The sequence below is a fragment of the Triturus cristatus genome, chromosome 10 (genome assembly GCF_964204655.1).
Source record: "Triturus cristatus chromosome 10, aTriCri1.1, whole genome shotgun sequence".
NCBI classification, from domain to species: domain Eukaryota; kingdom Metazoa; phylum Chordata; class Amphibia; order Caudata; family Salamandridae; genus Triturus; species Triturus cristatus.
The window spans coordinates 105,218,655-105,244,555 of NC_140593.1; positions in this window are offsets into that span (position 1 = coordinate 105,218,655).

The following is a 25,901-nucleotide window of genomic DNA, read 5'->3' on the forward strand; positions in this document are numbered from 1 at the left end:
CGCGTACGCATGGAGTGTACCCCCCACCCCAACAGTGTAAGTATGACCCGTACCCCCCCGCATACGTATGGAGCGTACCCCCCACCCCAACAGTGTATGTACGGACCGTACCCCCACCCGCGTATGCATGGAGCGCACCCCCCACCCCAACAGTGTAAGTACGACCCGTACCCTCACCCGCGTATGCATGGAGCGTACCCCCCGTGCCAACAGTGTACGTACGGACTGTAACCCCACCCGCGTATGCATGGAGCGTACCCCCACCCCAACAGTGTAAGTACGACCCGTACCCTCACCCGCGTACGCATGGAGCGTACCCCCCACCCCAACAGTGTAAGTATGACCCGTACCCCCCGCGTACGTATGGAGCGTACCCCCCACCCCAACAGTGTACGTACGGACCGTAACCCCACCCGCGTATGCATGGAGCGTACCCCCCACCCCAACAGTGTAAGTACGACCCGTACCCTCACCCACGGACGTATGGAGCATACCCCCATGCCAATAGTGTACGTCTGGACCGTAACCCCACCCCGTATGCATGGAGCGTACCCCCACCCGAACCGTGTATGTACGACACGTACCCCCACCTCGTATGCATGGAGCGAACCCACACACGTGTATGTTCTCAGCGTACATATTGTGAAATAGGAGGGGTGTGTGCAGAGTGCTCCCAGCAGTGCCCAGAGACAGGAGGGGTGTGTGCCTAACACTCCCAGCAGTGCCCAGAGACAGGAGGGGTGTGTGCAGAGTCCTCCCAGCAGTGCCCAGAGACAGGAGGGTGGGTGCCTAACACTCCCAGCAGTGCCCAGAGACAGGAGGGGTGGGTGCAGAGTCCTCCCAGCAGTGCCCAGACACAGGAGGGGTGGGTGCAGAGTGCTCCCAGCAGTGCCCAGAGACAGGAGGGGTGGGTGCAGAGTCCTCCCAGCAGTGCCCAGACACAGGAGGGGTGGGTGCCTAACACTCCCAGCAGTGCCCATGGAACGCAAAGGATGGAGTAGCCACAGATACCATGCCCATAAATGTCAGTCAGGCGCACAATGACCCTGCAGTACATGTACCACATGTGTGCGAGGCTGGGAGTATACGCATGCATAGCGCCGAAAAGAAAACATGTCCACATGAAGTCATGTCAATCGTCCACATACACAAGTACAATGACTACCAAGGATGCCACGAATGATGCAGGTGGAGACATCGCTCAGCATGCATGTGCAAAGTTGAAGGAGTCCGTCACACACCCAGCTAATGTACACACAGCTCAGCGCTAAATATTGGGAACACCCTGCAGGGAAGATGTCAGGGTACACAGAGGAAGGAATACACCTTTGGACAATTTCACCATGCAGCAACTGCTTACATGAACAGAGAAACATAGCTAACACCGTGTGATGGCACACAGATCCCAGGGTCCCCCCTATGACCAGCACACTACTACATTTCCCACACACCCAACACATGAACACCACCCAAAACCATGTAGCAGCCCCACCAACAGCAATACCAGCAAAGCAGTAGTGTTCCAAGGGAAAAAAATAAATAGCTTTATTCAGCATGATCCAATAAATCTTGTTTGTAGGAAGTTCAATATTTACAAAGCCCATAGGGCAGTCCAGAAGTCACAGCTGGATGGGGGACACAGTGGGATGCGTGTCCCCTAGCTTGCCTGCACAGTTAGATTCCGTCGTCTTCCACAGGGGTGAGGGCATCATGTGGGGGGGAAGAACCAGGCACCGCAGGGACAGGAGGGCGAAGGGTAGGCGTCGTGGGTGCAGGGATGGAGGACCCCACCACAGGGGGTGGGGCAGGGCCAAAGGCAGAGGCCAGGATCTCGCTGCACACCTTAGCAAGGTCCTCCAGGGAATCCCCTGCACCCGAAGGAACCACAGGCCCCAAGGAGGGGGGGGGTCAGAGGGATGGGTCGCAGCGCCACTGGGGGAGGGTGTAGACAGGGGGGGGGACTCAACCACCCTGACCGGGGACTCCCTTGACCGCTTGCGGGGTGGTGTCACTGTGGGGCTCAGGGACAGAGCGGCCATGAAGGAGTCTTTGTGTGATATGTGGCCAGGAGAGCTGAGGGGAGGGGATTTGGAGGGAGTGGATTTGGTGGAATACGGACTCCCACTCTGGCTGCGTGTCTTACGTTTGCCCCCCGACCCAGTGGGTGTGCCTACTTCACCCTGTGTGTGCGTGCCAGGAGGTGTGCGGGTGACCTTCCCTGCTGGTGTGGTGCCTGTGTCCCTCGTGGTGGGTGTATGCTGACGTCTGGGTGTACGTGGGACAGGCATGGGAGTGGGAAGTGTGGATGGGGCAGGGGTAGGGGGTTGGATGAAGCGCTGCAGGAGACCCACTGCTGCAGTCAGTGTCGAGTCTATCGACCTCAGCAAGCTGCGTTGGTCAGCCTGCGATGAGTGAATGCCCTCCAAGTATGCCTCCATGTTGTTGAGGACCTGGCTGTGGCCATGGAGGACATTAAGGATCGCAGCCTGACCAATCTGCAACTGCCGCTGGATGTCCACAGACTCGGCATTGGCGGCAGCAGTGGAGACAGGGGCAGGGGGTGCGGTGCCTGGCAGGAAGGAGACATGTGGTGACCGGGCACGCTGGGAAGGGACACGAGCAAGTGGGAGGCGGCTGATGGCAATGGAGGGGGCGGGGTGCGATGTTGTGCCGCTGTCAGCTGGTGGTGCAGCCTCCGCCCACTCGGAGAGATCATCCTCGGACCCGTCCGCTTCATATTCGGTGGTGCCAGTGGACAGGTCCTCAGCCTCACTCTCCTCCGCCTCAGTACCACTCAATGTGCCAGCCACGATGTCAACGCTGGCACAGGTGCTCGGTCCCTCCGCACCGTGTGTGCTCATGTCTCCCTCCGTGTCCCCCGACGATGCTGTGGGCAAGGTGAAGAGATAGCAATTAATCACACACCTGTATACATATGTCACATGAGTCCAATCTACATAGGTTACAGTGCATAGCCTGCAAAGAAAGATCAGTAACATCCACAAAACAAGGTACAGATGTAGGCCATGCAACACACAGTTGGTTCACCCACCATGCCAATGAAAACCCATGGAGAGCATGACACAATAGCAACTGACATGAAATGGAATTTGACATAGGAGCCAGGCCCTGGGGACAATCCAGCACTGCATCTGCACCACACAGCGTTGCCGACAATAGGGATGAGGAGGGACCATATCCATGAACTTGAGGCACATGCTGCATAGGTAATACTGAAAACAAGCCCACCATGACTGGCTCACTGCACCTTGAGTGTATGTCCAGACAAACATCACACACTGGCCAGACCTAGCAAGGAGAATTCTGGTTTTGACATGTAGGCTTGGCCCGCACCAACCACCCCCTACATGAGACAATTTGTTGAGACACAGGTGGCACTTACATCTCTTAGTCTGGGTGAAATACACAGGGGCTGCAGAAATGCAAGATTGGACGCCAAATACCCAAGGTGCGCCTGTCCAAATAATCATGTACAAATGGGCATCATCAGAGGATTGTAACTAGACACACAGGCACTGGCCACTGTGACTATGAACAAGGAAAATCAGGTCAGGCTGTACAGTGGACACTTGGACTACATTTCACGTCAATATACATGGTGCCAGGGGACAATGGCACAGAGCACAACCTATGCTGTAGACACTGAGAGTGTCCACGTTCTGTGATGACACACATGACACCTAGGAAAATATGCCCCAGGGGACAGTAGTGGCAACACAACTCCATGGTCCTGAATGGGAATGACTGCAACACACCCCAACATCCCTGCACTATGCGTATCGCACACTCATGCACATCATGCCACAGGCCACAACAGAGGACATGCGCGCTGTAAGGCATGACACTTGTGAGACTAACTCCCATGTCTGGACTCTGCATCAGTGCCAACTGACATGGAACCCACATGTACTGAACTGGACAGGGCACAGCCAAGGTCCCCAAACCTGTTACACACCACCCCCACACATGATGCTACAGGCATAGTTCACGTGGAGAAAGCGCCAGCCTACATTACCTTGTGAAGGAGTGACTACACACAGACCAGGGAACACATTGCAAGGAGGGGAAGGGAGGCAGGAGAGCACAGCTATACTGTGGCTAACAGGATCTGCACAGCACCTTTAAACCCTGGCAGTGTATCCATGCAACTGTGCACTTACAAATGCTGGTGAAACACAACAAACACACATGTACCTACCCCCTTCCTGCTGCTGCTTCTCCTGTAAGCACCTCTCCAAGTCTGGAAATACCACCGGCAGCACACGCTTGTGGATGTGGGTCAGTTGGCGGCGCCCGCGGTTCTTATGGCTCTCAGGTGAGTCCCCCAGCAGGACCCGTGCGATCCTCCGCGTCCAGCACCGGATATCCTGCCAGCGTTTCCTCACTTGGGACAGGCGCCGCTTCCGACCATCCGCACTCCTCACGGCGCTGACGGCGGTCAGCCATATCTGCTCCTTGGCAGAGGCGCCTACCTGTGAGGATGAAAAAGTGACACTACATCAATACACCTGGCATAGTATGCATCCAACGCATTGCACCTTTGTCATAGGGACATGATCCTCTGGGGAAGGGCAAAAGCAGTATGTGCCATTGAAAGTACACAGGTGGAATGAGGGCAACTACACAATCAATGATCCTTGCTCACACTGTGCATCACAAGCTACACCAGGATAATGTGCAGCACCTCTAAGCAGTCACATGCCACAGGCCACTGACGCCACCGCAACAGAGTACACAGACACACACAGGCACAGGACATTCACCTGCCATTGCCAAATGCAGTGACATACCTCACTCTGCACATGTGCCACTAGATGGGGGGGAGGCCCACAGGTGTGGGGCTGGCTCTGCACGTCAGACACACAGCACTGCTCCCTGCTCACATCACATGGCCAGGGTATAACCATCCCTCATGCTGCTGGGGTGCTACACTCCACATATGCACCCACCCACATGACAGGGGACTTACACACACACCGATGTCCAGGGTACGAACACATCATGTGGACACTCTCAGCACAGGTACACAGAACTAACACACATCTGTGGGTACAGTCACCTGTCACACTGCGCTGACCACAGAATCACATGAGGACTGTAGAGGCTACATTCCCAGGAGGACAAGACAGGCAGAATGTGGCATGCACCATGCAGTGATTGTCACAATAAACACCATGCTAGTGAGGACGGCAGACATGCACCACAGCATGCTCTGGCTGGGAGACATCAGGCATTCCCCCCCTGGCACCCCCCCTACAGTACATAGCATGTGTGTCACACCTGGACACAATGGCAGAAGTCACAGTCACAAAAAAGGGACACAGTCTGTGCTAGAGGACTCTGCACTCACCTGATAACCTGCTCGCCCATACAGCATGGGGTACTGTGGGAGGATCACATCCAGCAAAGCCAGGTTCTCCTCCAGGGTGAATGGCTGTGACCTCTCCACAGCCCTTGACATGGTTGCAGGGAATCAGTAGCAGCAGCTGGGTCATGGAATACAAAGATGTGCAGGCAAGTGCTCCCTCATGGGACCTGGCTGCCTTATATCTGCCTTGCTGGCCTGTTTCATGCACAGGAGTACAGAGTGATTGGTCACTCACATTTGCATCCTATGTTTCCTCCAATCCCTTCAAACCTAGCAGTCAGTGGGTTCTTAATGTTTTTTTTTTCTTGACCATGATGTCAACTCCAGAACCACATTGCAACAAAGTAGATTCATTCCAACTGACTTCTGCTGTGCACCTTCCGTAAAAAATTCAAACTTTAAACTTGGTCTCCATGACAACCAGCATGCATGTAGGCCTTTATACTTGTCCCTCATGTGTCCCCTATGTAATTTGGAGCTTCACACACAGGTACGGTGCGTTCTGGGGCCCTAGGGCACCCCAAATGCATAGCAACAGCCCGTACAGGCGTGTGTACGCTCCCTCTCACTATGGGTGTTCTCGCGTATGCGTACTCATTGTGGTACGGACCGTACCCACGCCTGTACGCTCACTATCACTATGAGTACGCATACGCGAGAACACCCATAGTGGTACGGAGCGTACACACGCGTGTACGGCCCGTCTCACAATGGGTGTTCTTGCGTATGCGTACTCATGGTGGTACAGACCGTACCCACGCCTGTACGCTCACTATCACTATGAGTACGCATACGCGAGAACACCCATAGTGGTACGGACCGTACACACGCGTGTACGGCCCGTCTCACTATGGGTGTTCTCGCGTATGCGTACTCATGGTGGTACGGACCGTACCCACGCCTGTACGCTCACTATCACTATGAGTACGCATACGCGAGAACACCCATAGTGGTACGGAGCGTACACACGCGTGTACGGCCCGTCGCACTATGGGTGTTCTCGCGTATGCGTACCCATGGTGGTACGGAGCGTACACGCGTGCGTACGCTCACTATCACTATGAGTACGCATACGCGAGAACACCCATAGTGGTACGGAGCGTACACATGCGTGTATGGCCCGTCTCACTATGGGTGTTCTCGCGTATGCGTACTCATGGTGGTACGGACCGTACCCACGCCTGTACGCTCACTATCACTATGAGTACGCATACGCGAGAACACCCATAGTGGTACAGAGCGTACACACGCGTGTACGGCCCGTCTCACTATGGGTGTTCTCGCGTATGCGTACCCATAGTGGTACGGAGCGTACACGCGTGCGTACGCTCACTATCCCTAGGGGTACACATACGGCAGCACTCCCATAGTGAAACGGGAACGTACACAGGCCCTTTTTGCGAAAGTACGGTGCTTTTCACGCATCACAGTGGTGACAGGCAGCACACAGGAAGGAATATGGCTGGCATACTTGTCCATGGATGGACATCAAGGCATTGTCTGGGCAGTACTACATGTGTGGGGCACAGGTGTGAAAGGCTGTGATGTGGCACATTACTCCTGAGTGGAGAAGGCACCAGATGTATGATGAGATGTGTACACATGTAATGTGTGACGGTGCAATGTGTGCCAGGCATGCCCTTGACTCCTTTGACATGTGTGCATGTCGTACTGCACACTTGGGATGATCGTCACTGGCATGGCACGGACAACAACACACGCAAGTGTCCCCTGAGGCCCGGTACAGGGGTTACCACACCTCACATGTCACTACCCACGGTGCACGATGTGACTATGTCATGTATGTGTGGGGGGTTCCCATTAGGTTGATGTTGGAGCTCCCTCAAAAGCAGCAGCTGTTGCAGCAACCAACATGTGTCTGTGTGTAGATTGACATGGCACACTGTTCCGCACACCATGGCACATGTGGTATTGGATGTGAGGTGCGTATGTATGCATGGGACACGGAGTAGCGTAACAAGGACATGTCTGCATCCTCTCTATGAATGTGTGGTGAGTCATCACATGTACACCTTCATGGCAAGGTGTGTGGGCTGTCCTAGTGTAATGTCATGTGACCTGTGGCTCTAGTGTTCCGCTACCAGTCTCTGCAATCGACATCCTACTTCTGCTGATGTGTGGATGTATGTCACTCCTGTCTTGCGTCTGGCTGTTCACTTACACTCTGGGACACAGCTAATCCCATGCCATGGCATGTGGAGGTTCACAATCTCCGTGTGTAGCTGGGTCTTGGTAGGGGTGTCACCTGGCAGACATACGTGTCCAGGGCATGTGGCACATACCTGACTCCGTATGTAGCATATGTGTATTTACATGTGCTCAGTACAAATAAATTGTTGTTGTGGTGCACTCACTCTTCCTTGTCACTTCCAAATTACTGCAGAGCGCCGCCTCTTCACCGACCAATTCCGGACTTGGCTGACATGCGGGAGAATGACTGTATCCGGTGCTACCGCTTCCCCCAACGGTTGATTCTGGAGTTGACAGCGAGACTGGCACCACACCTGCAACCGCTGCACAGGTATCCTACGGCACTGACACCCAAGCTGAAGGTAATGGCAGCCCTACATTTTCTTGCCACGGGTACCTTTCAAAATACCATAGCTCATGTTGGTGGCATGTCCCAGAGCATGTTCTGCCGTGTGCTGCATGATTTCTTAGAGGCCATGTTGATTCACCTGGATGACTTCATCCATTTCCCAACCCCTGCAATGTTGACTGGGGTCAAGCGTGGATTCTATGCCCTGGGAGGGATGCCCCATGTCATTGGGTCCATAGATGGGACACATGTGGCTTTGGTACCACCACAGGCACAGGAGGTAGCGTACAGGAATCGCAAGCACTACCACTCCATCAATGCCCTTGTGGTGTGTCTGTCCAACATGGTGATTTCACATGTCTGTGCTCGTTTTGCAGGATCAGCACACAATGCCTACATCATGAGGCGTAGCAGGATGCCTGAAATGATGACGCAGCTGCGCAACGAACGAGCATGTGTTGTTGGTGGGTACACTCTGTCTGTCCTGTATTTTGTGTGGGCTTCCAGCACGACCGCTTCTCCTGTCCTACTCATGTCCATGTGGTTTCCATGTAGGGGACGCTGGCTATCCCAACATGCCATGGCTGATCACACCTCTCCGCAACCCCATCACGCCGGCCCAGCTCCGCTACAACACTGCCCATGGCCGGACAAGGCGAGTGATAGAGAGGACGTTTGGCCTCCTGAAGAGCCGATTCCGATGCCTCCACAAGACCGGCGGCGCCCTCCCATATGCCCTGGCGAAGGTCTGCAAAATCTTCATGGTCTGCTGCATGCTGCACAACATGGCAGTTGAGAAAGCTGTGCCACTCATCCTGGATCAAGATGATCAGGACCATCCACCCGTGGAGGACGAAGGGCTTGGCAATGGGGCTAGTGATGTGGAGGACGTGGTTCCGCAAGAGGACATCCGGACTCGGCTCATACGCGACTTCTTTGCTTAGTGGTGAGTACCAGTGTCTGTGTGTGCACGCATTGGTCCCCGTGTGGCATGTGTTGCGATGTGTGTGTCCATCTGCATGTATGGCACGTGAGTCAGAGGTGTGTGTGGATGTGTCACTGGAGTGATGGTGGCAGTGATGTGTATTTCCCCAGTCATAATTGTGACCTGGCATGTTGTCATCCTTACATTTGTCGAGTACATGCACATGCAAGTGGCTGTGCTTTTTGTGGCTGACTTCTTGCGTGTCTCTCATATCCCCAGGTACTTGCGCATGCCGTCTGCTGGTTGCATTGTTGTGGCACTGCTATTCCTCATGGACACGTCATCGTGTGCTGACTCAGCGTTACACGCACGGACAAGTTTGGAAGTCTCCTTAGGGTAAGGGATGCATCAGGGGTGTATTGGTTGTGGCAGTTGTTCACGATGTATGCACACTGCCCCTGTCGATGTTTGGTTCCTCTGCAGACATGTCGCATCACCATGGTACACATTAGATGCAGCTGGGTACACCTGAATAGATGGTCAGACTTGTTGACAGTCATCAGTGATGGGATTGTGGAATGTGATGATGGCATCAATGTGTGTTACACTGCCCTCGGACACATACGGTTTGCCTTGGCTTGACATGGTGTGGGACTTCCACATCAGCGGATCAATGGTGTATGGCAGTCTCTCCGTGAGCAGCAGGGGGTGTTTAGCTGTTAGCCGACACTTGTGTGCCAGTTCCATGGCTATCACGCATTTGGGCTCCAGAAGGGGGGTTCCAGTGTTGGACCCACATGTTACTCCACATTACCCGTTCATGTGTACTCCGAGTTGCCTCTGCAATCCCGAATACATGACAAATAAAGGTGTCCCTATGCCTCCAAGGTGCCTCTTCTCAGTCAATGCTGGTGTGTTGCCACGGTGCATCCGGCATGTCTGGCATGGTTTTCCGTGATAGTGGCTATGTGTCTATGTGTCGAGTAGCAAGATGCAAGCTGTTTGTGTGGGATTAGACTGTGTATTGTGCATGTAGTCAATGACTGTGTGGGTATTGTGACATGTGCCATCCCCATGCATCCCACGTTGGCCAGGCCACCATTCACTGCATCCACCTGACTCAAGCTTGCAGGACATGGTTCTGCCACCTGTCCACACATACCTGGGTGCCCCCCAGGACACTCCACATGATCCCTGACCTCTGCGCATGGCTGTAGCTGTACTTAATATGTCTGTCGGCACGGTTGTGCGGCCACCCCCTCAGCTGGTTGGGCCCATCACGGGTGTTTATGGTGCTCCATGTCTGTCTTGCCTACTACAATGTGACCCATGTGTGTCCTGTGCCAGACTCAGGCCCCAGGGTGTGGATGGTTGAAATCAAATGAGAACTCAGGCATAGTTAGACTTTACAAGACACATGTAAGGTAATAATGCAATCAGTAGGCATCTTCTCTTTATGGTGTGACTTTTTATTTTGGTTGGGGTAGGGGGGGGGGGTTGACATGAGGGGCTTTCCGGGTGTGTGGAATCCAAAGTTCACTAGGGAAGTTGGTGTCCTTGCCATTTGAAATCCTCAGAGTCCATGCCACAGTCTTTGTCAACATTGGTCAGACAGTGACCAGCAAGTCCATGTGGCAGAGAATGTCTTTTGATGCTGTGCTGCTGTTGCTCCAGTGGGCCAGGTGCCAGGCCAGGTGTCCTGGGAGATGGTGCTGTTGCGCCGACCCTCACGGTCTTTTCCGTGGACGACCCGCCCTCCTGCGGGGACCTTCAGAAGCAGGCCATGACGATGTTTGGGATGCTCCGTCGGATGTCTCCTCCTCCTCCTCATCCCTCCCTGTGGGTGGTGATGTTCTACGCCTGCTGGCACAGGGAGGGTTGCCCATGTTGTCGGCCATCCGACGGAGTGTACTGTGAATTCCCGTGAACACCGTCACGAGCTCAGCCTGTCTGTCCTCCATCCTCCGTTGGTGTTGCAGTAGACAGGCATGTTGCTCCACATGTTGCTGGGTCTGCTGGGTCTTGATCCCCTCGAGGATGGACACAACCTGGGCCATGCCCGTGGTGTCCTGCCGGTATGTGTCCAGGATGTTTCGGACATGGGAATATACCGGTTCCCCAGCCAACTGGTCAGGCTCGCGCCTCCGCTGTCCTCCACTCCCACCACCCCTGCCCACTTGCACCTGGCCTGCCGTTGTGGGCACATCGGGTCTCCGGGACCCCTGAGGGGTGGCATTTGCGTTGCCGCCTGCCTCCTCCTGGGTGCCCGGGACACCGTGTCCCTCCTGGCCAGCCTGGCTGCATTGTGGTAGTGGGGCAGGGATCTTGGGTGTCTCCTGGGATGTGGCAGGAGTGGGGGTGGTGGTTGGCCCAGTTGTACCTGACGCAGGTGCTGCAGGTCGTTGGACACCAGAGGGGCCAGGTTGGTCGGGGGCGGGTTCGTCCACAGAGTGGTGAGAGTCGTCGCTGCCGGTGGCTCCGTCATCCCGCCGAGCCGGGTCCTGTGAGTCTTCCCCCCCAGTGTTGGGGGGTGATCCACGACGTTGACCTGTGTGTGAGAGAGACAATGTTAATTTTGTTCCATGCAACATCCATGTTTCATCGGTTTCTAAGTTGGCACATTTCCTCTGGGAATTTGGATATGTATTTCATTCCACTCACAGTGCACTTGTACATGGGTAGGTCCCTTGGCCACAGCTTTTGCGACTTTACCTATGTGTGGCACAGTCTTACTTGCTGCGTCAATTGTGACTGCAGTCAGCAGTGGAGTGGGCAGGTGTGGCGAGCCATGCATTGGCGCCTTCCGTGTTGCACTGTACGTGGGCACATGGAGTGGTTCCACACACTTAGATAATGCAGGTAGCTGTTGTTGTGCTCGTGCACAGGTTGTGACATGGCCCTGTGTTTTGCCATGGAGAAGAGGGGGGGTTCTGGCACTGGCCACCCTTGTCTACATGCACGCAGTCCACCTGCTGACGAGCAGACATTCCCACACCCCACAAGGCTGATTTGCTCTCCCTGTGTGTCCCTTTCTCGCTCCCTCTCTGTCCCCCTCTCCCTCCCTCTGTGTGTCGGCCTCCTCCCTCTGTCCGTCTCCCTCTGTCTCCCTCCCTCTCTGTCCCCCTCTCCCTCCCTCTGTGTGTCAGCCTCCTCCCTCTGTCCGTCTCCCTCTGTCTCCCTTTCTCCCTCCCTCTGTCAACCTCCTCCCTCTGTCCGTCTCCCTCTGTCTCCCTTTCTCCCTCCCTCTGTCAGCCTCCTCCCTCTGTCCGTCTCCCTCTGTCAACCTCCTCCCTCTGTCCGTCTCCCTCTGTCTCCCTTTCTCCCTCCCTCTGTCACCCTCCTACCTCCCTCTGTCTGTCTCCCTGTGTCCAACTCTGTCTCCCTCCCTCTCTGTCCCCCTCTCCCTCCCTCTGTGTGTTACCCTCTGTCACCTCAGCCCAGCTTCCTGGGCACAGACTGTTAGCAGATCTTTGAATGGCCCTTGGATTGTTGATGTGAGTTTGTTTCTGATCTCCAGGCACCCTTTGGGTGTAGTGTGTGTGTCTGCACTGCTGCTGTGGTGGTGTGTGCTGCCACTCTTTCACAGTGTTGGCTGTTCATTGGCTGCTGTCATGTGCAAGAACGTGCCGTCACCCCCATGTGTTGCTGCAAGGCGTCCGCCATTTGCTGGCGAGTCTTTCCTGTGTGGGGACACACTGTTTGTCTGGCTGTGACCTAGGCCATATGGCCAGAGGGCATTGTTGTCTGCTTCTGATTTGCACTATGTGATTTTTTGGGCCCACACTCCCGCCATCTGGCTTACCGTGTCATGTGTTGGTGTTTTCTGTGGCCTGTGACTTGACATTGTCCAGCTGGGTGCATGGGGCATGGTGGCGCCAGTGGCATGTTCGTGTTCATGGAGTGTGGTTGAGTCATGCGATAGCTTGGGGTGGTTGCGTGCCTGTTTGTGAGTTTGGTTATGGATGACGTTCCCCCCATGTGAGGTGAATTGTTTGTGTACTCACCCGGGTCTCGGAGTCCTTCTAATCCGTCCACTGCCACCACCGGCAGTATGGCCATCACCCTCTCCTCCCAGGGATGGTATTCTACACGTCTGCGGGGCGGCCCTCCTCCAGTGACGTTGGCCTGGTTGTGTTCGTCTGTCATTTTGGCTCGGACCCTCCTCCGCAGATCGTACCACCTGGCTTGGCATTCATGCCTGGTCCTACTGGTGTCCGCAACAGCATTCACAGCATCGACGATGGTCTGCCACATGGATGTTTTTTCAGAAATGCTGGTCTGTCTGACCAATGTTCCAAAGAGGTGTGGCTCAACTCTGAGGATTTCATCGACAAGGACCTCCAACTCTCGGCTAGTGAACTTTGGATTCTTGTTAGTGGGCATGGTGAGGGGTGTGGGTGTGGATGGGGGGGTGTGGATGGTTGTGGGTGTGTGGGTGTGGTTGTTTGGGTGTGTGTGTGAATGTGATGTGGGGGTGTTTGTGAAGGTGTGTGTGTGAAGGTGTGCAAGTGTAAGGTGTGGTCAAGCTTCTAGTATGGTGCTGTAGGTTGTCTGTGGGGTCTGGCAGCAGTGAGTCTGTTGCAAAGGCTCATGGTTTGTGTGTGTGGGCCCTTTTTATTGGTCCATTGGTGGGTGTGGCTGTGTTTGAACTTTGGGTGGGTGTGTTATAAGGAGTGGTTGTGTTTTGGGCCTCTGTTTTGGATTTTGGCAGTTGCAGGTCAGTGATTGTGTTGTTTTTGAGCTTGTTGGACATGTTTAGTGGCTTTGTGCCATTCGAATGGTGTATTCTTGTGTTGTTTAGCTTTGTCCTGGTTGTGTACGTGCGTTTTTAACGTGTGTACGGTGTGTACTTCGGCCATTTGGTTGTACAGTGCTGTCCTTGTGTCTGGCTTGGTACGACTCGTACATGCGCGATGTTGTGTGAAGGTGCTGGTGTTGGGGCCTGGGGTACGCTCCATATGTCCGCGGGTGAGGGTACGGTTCGTACATACACGGGGGTACGACACGTACACGGGTGGGGGTACGACTCGAACGTACACGGGTGTACATACACGGGTGGGGGTACGACAGGTACACGGGTGTACATACACGGGTGGGGGTACGACACGTACACGGGTGTACATACACGGGGGTTCGACACGTACAGGGGTGTACATACACGGGGGGTGCGACACGTACACGGGTGCACATACACGGGGGTTCGACACTTACAGGGGTGTACATACACGGGGGTGCGACATGTACAGGGGTGTACATACACAGGGGGGTACGACACGTACACGGGTGTACATACACGGGTGGGGGTACGACACGTACACGGGTGTACATACACGGGTGGGGGTACGACACGGGTGGGGGTACGACACGTACACGGGTGTACATACACGGGGGTACGACTTGAACGTACACAGGTGTACATACACGGGTGGGGGTGCGACACGTACATCGGTGTACATACATGGGGGGGTACGACACGTACACGGGTGTACATACACAGGTGGGGGTATGACACGTACACGGGTGTACATACACGGGTGGGGGTACGACATGTACACGGGTGTACATACACGGGTGGGGGTACGACACGTACACGGGTGTACATACACGGGGGGTTCGACACGTACAGGGGTGTACATACACGGGGGTGCGACACGTACACGGGTGTACATACACGGGGGTTTGACACGTACAGGGGTGTACATACACGGGGGTTCGACACGTACAGGGGTGAACATACACGGGGGGTGCGACACGTACACGGGTGTACATACACGGGGGTTCGACACGTACAGGGGTGTACATACACGGGGGTGCGACACGTACAGGGGTGTACATACACGGGGTGCGACACGTACACGGGTGTACATACACGGGTGGGGGTACGACTTGAACGTACATGGGTGTACATACACGGGTGGGGGTACGACTCGAACGTACATGGGTGTACATACACGGGTGGGGGTACGACACGTACACGGGTGTATATACACGGGGGGTTCGACACGTACAGGGGTGTACATACACGGGGGTACGACTCGAACATACACGGGTGGGGGTACGACTCGAACGTACGGGGGCTGGGGGGGTGTTGGGCACGTATGCGGGCACATGTCTCCATGGTTGCTATGGGAGTTCGGTGCGGATGGTGTTTTTTCCATCCGGTTGTAACATCGGACGCACGGGATGGATCGTGATTCCGCGGTCGGACTTCACTTTTCACATTTGTACGGTAAATCGTCCGGGAACGTGTCGGACACGTTTTCCGACCCGAGGACGTGTGGGGAATTATTCCCAATGCGATTCGTATGGTCTTTTTCCCATGCGAATCGTAATTGGCAGTTTGTACGGCACTTGTACGATTCGTACGGTAAAAAGACCGGATACGAGTCGTACAGGCCATTTTTTTACCGGATCGTGATCGGCACCTATATGTTTGCCTCCCCGAAGTGCCGATACTCTCCCATTGAAAGAACTGCATTTGTACTGAGAAGGGTAAGTAAACCAACCCTTTCAAATTAAAGAAGTGCAGGAACTCAGTACCTGACAGTACCTGCTTATTTAAAGCACTGCATCAGCATCATCTACGCTATGGGTGACTGGCTCATCCTCTCCCTGCCTCCCACTGCACTCTACACCTAGTAGCTCACCACTCACTCAAACCAGACAAGACCTACACTACATTTTTAAAAGTATCTAACTTAATCTATCTTTCTTACCCAAACATGCTAGTCGCCTGCATCAGGTTCATTCAGTGATCTCTTAGCAATTACAGAATCCTGGCTTTGGCCAGCTCTGCCCCAAATATCTTGCATGCATGTACCCAAGGGTGCAAAGTATTTCCCACGGAGTAACCTGCAGGTGAAGGTGGGGTGTTGGTTTTCATATCCGTAAATCTTTCAAAGAAGCCTTCTAGTGAGGTAGTTCGAGTCAAAAACCACCAGAATGGTGCTAAATGTGATACTAATATGGCACTTGGTACGGTGTTAGGTAGTCATTTGAACACTGATTTTTGATATAGACCCCAAAAATCTGACCCCTCACTTTAGGCATGTGATGTCATAACAAAGTTATCATAAATGTAATATTAGTCTTCCAGCACATAATTGTAATGTTTTTTTAGCCAAAGGTTTAAAAAAGTCGCACTTTAATTAACTCATAGTTTACTATGATAAGTATGCAGATATATCGTAGATATACAGGGTGTTCCACATACTTTGCTCACCTAACTTTTGAATGGCTAGAGATATAAATTTTAAAAAAAATCATGGTTCATCAAAATGTGTCTAGTTTACGTTTTTACTATTTTAGGGGCACATGGGCCCCATATACAGGGGGTGCCAAAAGTCTATTACAAAATTTTAAATGACACCCTGCATATTTGTGCTATATTTTTTGTCATAATATAAAAAAGTTTTTTGTAACATTTAAACACTAAATATTTTTTAAAGAACATACTAAAGATACAAATGATATAGTTATTAGTGTTTATTGTTATTTTTGGCTTTTTAAAGGTTACAGTTTGGTCAGTCATCTAAAGTATGTCCTCCTGATTGCATTGTCCATCACAAACACAAAGATAGTACATGAAAGAGACAATTGTTTACAAGCATGGGTACATAATGTTTTACATCCACATTTAACAACTTCCTTGCAGTATCTTGAAGCATAAGGTAAAAGTGACCACAGAGGTTCATATCCAGAATCTTCCCTCTGCCAACCCTACTGAGCTGAACCAGGTATATTAGGATACTCATTCCACGACTGAGACCACACATAACCCACTTGGAAAATAGCTCTCTTCCTGTGCCATAAAAGAGCAGCCTCACTTGGTGGCACCCTTTCTAGGGAGAGATTAAGGGGCTGATTACGATGGCGGGCAAATCTCTACTTGGGGGGCACCTATGGTACACCCCTACATTGCCATGGACAAGGTGGCAGGCACCGCACGGTGCCTGCAACGTTGTGCTTGGCAATGCACAATATGGCATTTTACCATTGCAGCAGGTGCTGCAGCCAGCAGCACCCGCCGCAATGTTAAAATGCCTGATGCGACCGCCGCGGTGGCGGTCGCATCATAATTGGGGTGGCGGGTCGCCGCCTTGCAGGCGGGCGGTCCCATTACCGCTAGGGTGGCGGGCGGACTTAAGTCTGCCTGCCATCCTAATCACCCTCTAAGTTTGGTTACCATCATTCTTCGACACTCGTTAACAGAATCTTTTTTAATGCTCTTATTGTATAATCTAATTAGATATTACTGAAGCTGACTAAAACTGATATTTGAAATATCTGGTGGGCTATGAGAGAGGTCAATAAATGTTTGTGTGACAGCCTGAAAATATTGCCACATTTCCCAACCTGTATTCTTGCCACGACCTGCAAATTCAGATACAGTGTCGCAACCTGTAAATGCATAGAAACACAAAATATCATCACTAACACTTTTGCCATGTTTATTAGCATACTCATGGATATACAGTAGCTTTATATGTTTCCCAATACGAAAAATCTTTCCACAAATTTGAAAGATTAAAGTACAAAATGCATAAAGAGCAATAACTGCTACATTGAATTATCAGTACGGATAGTTATAGACTTCTGGCCACTTTCACTAGCAAGTTTTGCACATAATAGTATTCTACTATCAGCTTCTTTTTGATAACATAGTCTGAGTTCAGATACATTCATAATTTTGGGAATGTTCACCACATTATCGTTCTTTGTCAGTACTACAATTTTACCCTCTGGCATCTCAAGACTCAAAAAGTTAGAAGCCAAGAATTGAAACAAATCATTTTTATCTTAATTTTGTAGAAATGTCCCCCAGTATTTTGGTATATTTGTTGATTCTTTTACACAATAGTGTGACCCAAAACCTCAACTATTTCTTTCTGCCTTTTTCAGAGACCCCTCTATCTAACTGTCAAATACTATGTCTACTTGTTTCCATTTGTTAGGTATGTTCATTACATAAGGCTGGAACATATAGGTGCTGTAGAGAAGTGTGGCTCAATGGTTAGAGCGGCACACCCTGATGCAGAGGTCTGGCCCGCGACCAGGGTTCCATTCCTGCCTCGGCGGGTCTTGGGCTCAATTCCTCGGACCTGTTAATTCTTGCCTCTGTGCCTATTCTAACCATGGGTCCCACTCTGCAACTCTGGGCAATAGCTTGCTTAATCTCCACAACGGCCCCAACAGCGCTGGGATACCTAGCTGCACCTTCGGGATGCCCAGGAGTGGACATTTCACAGGGAAAAGCCAGGAAGGATTCCACAGCGGTATGAGTTACAGCGCCAGGAGACCCTAATTGGGTAGCAGTGCGCTTTACAAATACAACCACATTTACATTTAGTCTTGAAACTTGCGTACGTCGTCGGGTTTTAAGAAATTGATTATTGCCGATCCATCCATAATAACAAACCTTGCAGTGTCTGGAATGTTATTCATGTTATCTACAGCACCATTAAGCTTTTCCAAACAAGAGATGATGTCAGACATTGCCCCTTTTCATAGCAATCCTCCCTCAGAAAGTGATGGGGGGTAATCGAGATTCTCATGGGTGAAAACATTCCTTTAAATCTCTATCTTGGCAAACAGTATGCAGTCTAGTGGAAAGTGAGCAGTCGCGTTTTAAGATGGATACTTTGTTGTTCACTGATTTTGGGGCTACCTTATTAAATAAACATAACTTGTTTCTAGGAATTGATTCAACAATAGATTTTTTGTAGCGTACAAGGCATTCTTGAACAAATGTTCCATATTGAGTTCTCCCTACGTCGTCAGCAATGCACACTGATTTATTTGCATTATCACTCATGATTAAGTTGGATGCAATATTCATAAGATTTTCACCAAAACCACAGGCATAAGGATTTCTGTTATAATGCAAAACACTTGTGTAATTTCCTTAACATCATTTACAAATCAAGTGTTGCAAGGGGCGTTGTCTTCATGGTGGGTGAACACGGTTATTTTCATTTTCACTGAATTCCATTTCCTCATCACATTGTCCCAGTAAGTTGGCAATTAGAGGTCCAGACACCATCCATTTCATCAATGCACTAGGATTATCAAGAATACCAACTGCCCCGCCGTCTGATTTTGTATCCTTCTCACACTGCTCATGCATCTGATCATGAGATATGCAGGAATAAGGTCCACCACTTTTACAAGCAACAAAATATCTGTTTGAAAATTCTTCATAAACATCTGGAATTCTTGTTTTCAGCTCGACAAGCGCTTTAATGAACACTGGCATCCACCTGGCATAGTGGGTGCAGTCCAGAGCAAACATCTACGGTCAGATCTTTTGCAGGGTTACCATGAACTTCTCAAAATGTGCTGATCGAATGGTATCAAGAAATTGTAATAGCAGTAATTTGAGTTGATGTGTAATATACCAATATTTGAAATGAACAGACTCTTCAACTCTTTGTGTAATCCATTCTTTCATGGATATTTGCCCTTCAGTAGATACAACATAAACCTTCTTCAAAAGTATATACAGTGATGCAACACTAACTTCATGTAAGTAGCCGGACCGTTTTACATGAGACCCTTTTACACATCATCCAACTTTACCCTTATTTATTTATTTTATTTATTTATTTGCGGGTTTATATAGCGCTAGAATCGACTCCAATGGAGTATTTCTGCGCTTTGGGTCCGGTTTTCAGCTGGTCAGTAGCAAACAGGGGAGGGCTGGCCTAAATTTCATTTTTAAACAGAAAGGTTTTAAGTTGTTTCCTGAATTTCGAATGTTCGGGACATAGTCTTAAAGTTAGCGGGAGACTGTTCCACAATGTAGGTCCCACCACTGATAATGCTTTGCCACCATGTCTAGCCTTCTTGGCACGAGGCACTACCAACAAATGACCATTGCTGGATCTAAGGGTCCTGGTAGGGGTATAAGGAATAAATTTATTTTCCAGATATAGGGGACCTTGCCCATTTATGCTTTTGTGAATCAGGCAGCATATTTTAAACTTAGTCCGTTGACGGATTGACAGCCAATGCAACTTTTCCAAAAGAGGTTTTGACGCTGTTCTTGGAGGGGCATTAAGGACCAGTCGAGCCGCTGTATTTTGGATAACCTGTAGTTTGGCCAACACTCCCTCATTTGCTGAGAGGAGCAGGCCATTACAATAATCCAGCCGACTCAAGACAAGAGCCTGCACCAAGGTCCTTCTGGAGGAGTCCGGCAACAAAGGGAAAACCTTACGCAGCAGGCCAATAGTGTAGAAACATACACCTGTGATGTAGTGGGTATGCTGCTTTAACACTAAATCCCGATCAAGACGTATCCCAAGATTTTTGACGACTTGCTTAGGTTCAGGAACCATACCCAGATCAGAGGGCCACCAATCGGGGGACCACAGTACCTTGGCTTCTCCAAACAACATAATCTCTGTTTTGCTGACATTGCATTGTAGGTAGTTGGAGGACATCCATTGTCCTACAGCCTTCATGCCTGCCGAAAAAGAGTTCTTAGTTTCCGTCGTAAGGGTTTTGAAGGGGAAGAGGAGCTGCGTGTCATCAGCATAGGACACAGGAATAAAACCAAATTTGCGCATCACTCTTGCCAGGGGTGCCACATAGATGTTAAAAAGTGTAGGGCTCAGACAAGAGCCCTGTGGCACCCCTTTCGTAATTTCTACTTCCCTGGAACGGTACGTACCCATGGTGACAGTCTGGGTACGGCCAGTAAGAAAACTCCTCAACCAGGCAAGGGCTTTGTTCTTAACTCCTATGTTCGACAACCGGTCAACAAGAATGTTATGTGACACGGTGTCGAACGCTGCTGACAAGTCAAGCAAAACTAAGATTACCGAATAGCCTTTATCTTGAAGCATGTGTAAATCGTCTACCACAGAGAAAAGAGTAGACTCCGTGCTGTGTTTTGGCCTAAACCCAGATTGTGAATAGTCAAGGCCACCCACATCTTCAACGAAGCCGGACAAAAGTCTGTTGACATATTTTTCTGTCAATTTCCCCAGAAAAGGGAGCAGTGAGATAGGTCTTAAATTGGCAAGTTCCGTCGAAGGGATGGCGGTATTTTTCCTGATGGGCCTTACCAACGCACGCTTCCATTCCTTGGGGACAGAACCCGAGTCCAGAGATAAATTAACAAGCTTTTGAATTATGGGACATAGTTGTTCAGAAAGAATAGGCATAAGTCTGGTGGGTATGATATCATCCGGACTACCACTTTTAATCTGTGTCATCAGAGCTAATAAATCCAAAGAGGAAATGAGGGGAAAAGTATCTAAAAAATGTACATTGAGCATATGTTCAGTATCTCTAAAAACATGGCAAGAGTCAATAGTAATGTTGGCATTATTAGAGTTGACTATTTTCTCATAGATCCTGTCTATTTTATTAGAAAAAAAAGACGATATTTGATCACAGAGCTGTTGAGATACTAATTCAGAGCTTTCACAAGCAGCTGGTTTGACAAAAGACTGTAAAACCTGATAGAGAACCCTCGAGGAATTCTCTGCCGCAGCAATTTGCGATGCTATATGGGTTTTTTCGTGCCCCACGAATGGCTTTATGATAAGTAGACAGGGAAGCCCAATATTGCTTCCTATCGTTCTCCTGATGGGAGGTTCTCCATTTTTTCTCCAACTTCCTGGAGGCCTGTTTTAAAATTCTAAGATCATCAGAAAACCAGATCTCTTGTTTGTTGGCAGGCCATGGTTTAAATTGTTTCAATGGAGCAATGGTGTCTATCGTCCGCCTAGTAGCTAGATCAAATTTCCTTAAGGCACAATCAATTTTCTCTGAGGCAATGTAGGAGGGTTCAATAAAGTTATCTTTAAAGTCACTTCATTGACTTTATGCCAAGGACGTCGTTTACAGGGAAGAGAAACTGATCTGTGACCATTATATTTATGCTTGAAAAGTATGGAATTCAATAATAAAATGATCAGTCCAACCAGTTTGAATAGGGGGTAGACATGAGACAATAGGAGGATTGGCTAATATTAGGTCTAAAGTGTGTCCTGCCTGATGTGTGGGCCCTGAATTAACTTGTGTTAACCCAAGTAGGGAAAGGTCTTGTAGTACCGACTGAGCTTCTTTACAATTTTTTAATTCACTGAGTATGTTAAAATCTCCAAGTAAGAGAAAATCTTTGTCATTGCTGATAAATGGAGCAAGTGACTCAAGTAAAATGTTAGAAAAGTTCGCACATGGGCCCGGGGGGCGATATACTAAGGCACCCATCTGTGTATCTGTGCTTTTAAGGGAAGAGGAGGTTTTGAAAATTAGTAATTCAATTTCCGGTGTAGTTAGCTCAGCTACCATAGTACAAACAATATCTTGTTTGTAAACAATAGCAATCCCTCCTCCCATTTTCGAGGGACGGTCTAGTCTAATTACTTTAAAACCCGTGGGAATTGCTAATGCAATCGCTGGAGTTGAGTAAGGTTTCAACCATGTTTCCGTAAGGAAACATAGATCCGGATTGCTAGTGGAAATTAGGTCCCATACCTCAGAAGTATGTTTAGGTAGAGATCTTATATTACATAGTATATTTTTCCTTCCTGTAGTAATATTAGTGATGTTCTTACTAATATTTACAGAGGGGAAGAGGGCAATCATAGGCCCATGGGAATGAGCTTCCTGACTAACAGTAGTGAACTGCGCTTGACAATGGCGGCAGGAAAATGGCCCTTCCACTTCCACATTACCTCCTAGTCCACATGTCCGCGTAGGACTCACACCCAGTTGACGTAGCATCACACTAGAATAGGTAATCCTCGTTGTAGGTTGTAGGGACGGTGGTGGATTAATCGTGTGTGGTCCCATTGCCCCTTGCCCCGTCCTGTCGCGGACGGGCGCAGACGGGCTGGTCTTAGGCTAGTCTTTGGCGCCATCAAAGGCGCCCCTCTGCGCGCAACCGTTGCGCGCTAGGGCTGACTGCTGGCTAAATAGTCTTTCGTTAGTGCTACTAGAGCGCTAACCGCTCGACTGCCTCAATGTTGGTAGGCGTGTCTGGCTCTCACCTGCCCCGCCCTCCGCTCAACGGTAACCAGTACCGAGTCGGACCGGGGCGGGCAGGCAGAAATACCAAGCACAGACCAAGCTTGAGCCCTGAGTGCTCCCGCAAATCAGAGGATAAATTCAGTAAGTAAAAGTTTTAAAAGTGCTAAGTTAACGAACAGAATTACAACATTAAAATGTGTCTTAAAAATTACTACATTAAAATGTGTCTTTGAAAAAATACAGTGAATTCGCGTGCAAAATGTCAAAAGTGCAGGGTATAACCAACGATTTTTAAAGGTCAAACAATCTCTTTTAACAGATCTACCGCTCTCTCACATGTTTAGTAATGACAGCTGAAGCCAAACGCCAAGCGGACTGGGAAGACACTGCCACCGTCTTCCTCTTCCGCGAAGAGCCCAGGCCTCCTCCCGCCTAAATAGTCTTTCGTTAGTGCTACTAGAGGGCTAACCGCTCGACTGCCTCAATGTTGGTAGGCGTGTCTGGCTCTCACCTGCCCCGCCCTCCGCTCAACAGTAACCAATACCGAGTCGGACCGGGGCGGGCAGGCAGAAATACCGAGCACAGACCAAGCTTGAGCCCTGAGTGCCCCCGCAAATCAGAGGACAAATTCAGTAAGTAAAAGTTTTAAAAGCGCTAAGTTAACGAACAGAATTACAACATTAAAATGTGTCTTAAAAATTACTACATTAAAATGTGTCTTTGAAAAAATACAGTGAATTCGCGTGCAAAATGTCAAAAGTGCAGGGTATAACCAACGATTTTTAAAGCTCAAACAATCTCTTTTAACAGATCTACCGCTCTCTCACATGTTTAGTAATGACAGCTGAAGCCAAACGCCAAGCGGACTTGGAAGACACTGCCACCGTCTTCCTCTTCCGCGAAGAGCCCAGGCCTCCTCCCGCCCAGGCCTCCTCCCGCCCTTACTGGTAACATTGGCTTCAACTAAAATATGGGCCCAGCCACTACAATCAAGCCAATCTCCTAAAACTGCAAGGAATGACATTTCAATGTGTAATGCTCCCATCATGACTACAATTTTGTCTTTCACATACATTCCTGGAAGTAACCACTGTAATGTACCTGTTTCATAGACTGGTTGATCACATGTTCCCACAGGAGTCTGCTGCTCATGATTAATTGTGGCCAGTGTACGCTTCAGTATATGAAAGCAGTGGCGTACCATAGAAGGAGAATTTATTGACTCATTTAATAAAGGTAGCAACACACTATAGCGATTTGTGACTGAACCACTTATGTTGGAGTGGAAAGCAGCCCAACTGGTGTGGCTTATATTGGTTAGATTATAGAGATCAAGAGTTTGAATCATCTGCAGCCATTCATTTGACATAGGTTCATTATGAATAGCAGGAGGCTGGAAGGCACTGATACTACTTACAGGTACATTTGGCTCTTTTTTGTCATTGTACATGGTAAGTGCAATACCACTCTGGTAGGGATGAAGTGCATTTCTTGGTCCACTTATTAAATTTTTAAGAAGGATGATATGCCCTGTGCATCTGATTTTCTCTGTATCAGAGATATAGCTGTTCCATGGAAAGGCTGAGTGGATAAAAATGACGAGGGATTGTGTGATACCGAATAAGCTGTGAGACTGACAAAGCGCCACTCCTCTTATCATTTGCTGTGCTGTCATGTGAAATGTTACAACCTTCCATAATCATTTGTATTAGATTTATCAAAGCAGTCCCTAATGACTTTTCTTGGCAATTTTGCTCAAACTGTCCACTAAATTATCTATTTCAAGTTGAAGCATTTCTTTTAAAATAAAAGCAGCTGCATTAGCCAGGCAGACACCATCCCGAAGAACATTTTCTTTACAGATGGTGAATATATTTTGTCCTATATGGTTTTAGCATATTAGAAGATTATCTCTACCTTTTGGTTCAGCTGTAAGTTCTGGTATGAATGCCAGAATCTTTTCTTTTAATTACGTGCTCTGTACGTATTTGTCTACATTTTCTACACCAAATTCTATCATACAATGAACTACGAGTGATTTGATGTAAGATAAAGTAAATAATGGTGATACTTCAGAATTTTGAAGTGTATCTTCCAGATAGTTTACAATTTCACCTAATACCATGCCAAAGATTAATGTCAAATTATTGTCTTCGCTTTTTTTGCTTGTTCGGTATTTGCCAAAGCCAGTTATAAAAACTAACAAGACACTTTTTTTGGTACTTCGCTTCGGTCGCAACCATATCTCCACCACTTAACTTGGCGAGTACTTTTGAGTCACTTAATGCAATTGCACCATCTCAAACTCAATTACTCTATTCAAGTCTACGCACATTTATAAGGTCTGCCCCAGACTCTTCGTCACAAGAAACACATATCTTTCATTACTCCATCTATGAATGAAGCACTCTTTAAGTACTCTCTTAAAAACCGTCTTGAACTAGTTTAGGTATTTTAGATAACCTTGCAAGTTTGCTTTTGTCAAATTTGTTTCTATATGTTTTATGGAATTTTCCACAGTTTTCATTTAACAGTTTTTCAACTACTTCATGATTTTTTTAAAATGTAGTCTTGATGATTGATGGAAGACTTTTATTTTTTCAAAAGCTAGCAAATCGTCAAGCAAACTTTTGTAGCCAATTCCTTTAACAGAACATTTAATATTGGCTGGACACAATAAAACTTCTGGTAAATCTTGTTGACAGTTCCCAAATTTTGTGTACTAGATATAAACTCTTCTTTAATACTTACAAATTCACATCTTCTTTTGGTAGACATTTTAACTCATTAACATCGGATAATCTTTTCACAATTTCAGAAACCTGCATAAATAAAAAAGATTTGTTAGTTTAGAAGGGCAGTACAACATACTTTTTTATTTACATCATAAGGTATTTATTTACTGGATCCATAAAAAGATTCTCATACTTCATCAGTGGTCAACTAAAATGCAGAATTTGTACCAATTTTGACATTCCCAACCAGAAAATGTGTGAAATGATGTGATGGTTGCCTAACATTAGATTCATAGTCACTGTACA